Source organism: Elephantulus edwardii, unplaced genomic scaffold, assembly GCF_000299155.1.
Source record: "Elephantulus edwardii isolate Elephantulus edwardi_28Jun2011 unplaced genomic scaffold, EleEdw1.0 scaffold00435, whole genome shotgun sequence".
Lineage (NCBI taxonomy): Eukaryota > Metazoa > Chordata > Mammalia > Macroscelidea > Macroscelididae > Elephantulus > Elephantulus edwardii.
The window spans coordinates 266,378-266,812 of NW_006400185.1; positions in this window are offsets into that span (position 1 = coordinate 266,378).

Below are 435 nucleotides of genomic sequence, written 5' to 3' on the forward strand. Positions count from 1 at the left end.
AAATTAAAAGAGGAATTGCATTGGCAAAGTCTGCTGTCAGAGACCTCTCCAAAGTACTGAAGAGCAATGATGTCAGTCTGGAGACTACGTTATGCCTGATACAGGCCACAGTGTTTGCCATTACTTGCTATGCATCAGAAAGCTGGCCAATGAGTAGGGATGATAGAAGGAAAATTGCTGCCTTTGAGCTGTGGTGCTGGAGAAGAGTATTGAATATACCACAGACTGGTAGGAGAACAAACAAATTAGTCCTTGAGTGGGTGAAGCCAGGCTGCTCCTTGGCAGCAATGATTCTGAAGCTCTGTCTGACATACTTTGGACATGTTGTAAGGCAGGATCATTTCTTGGAGAGGGACATCATGCTTTGGAAGAGTAGATGGACAGCACCAGAGAGGAAGAACCTTGATGAGATGGAATTGATTTAGTCAGTAGGGT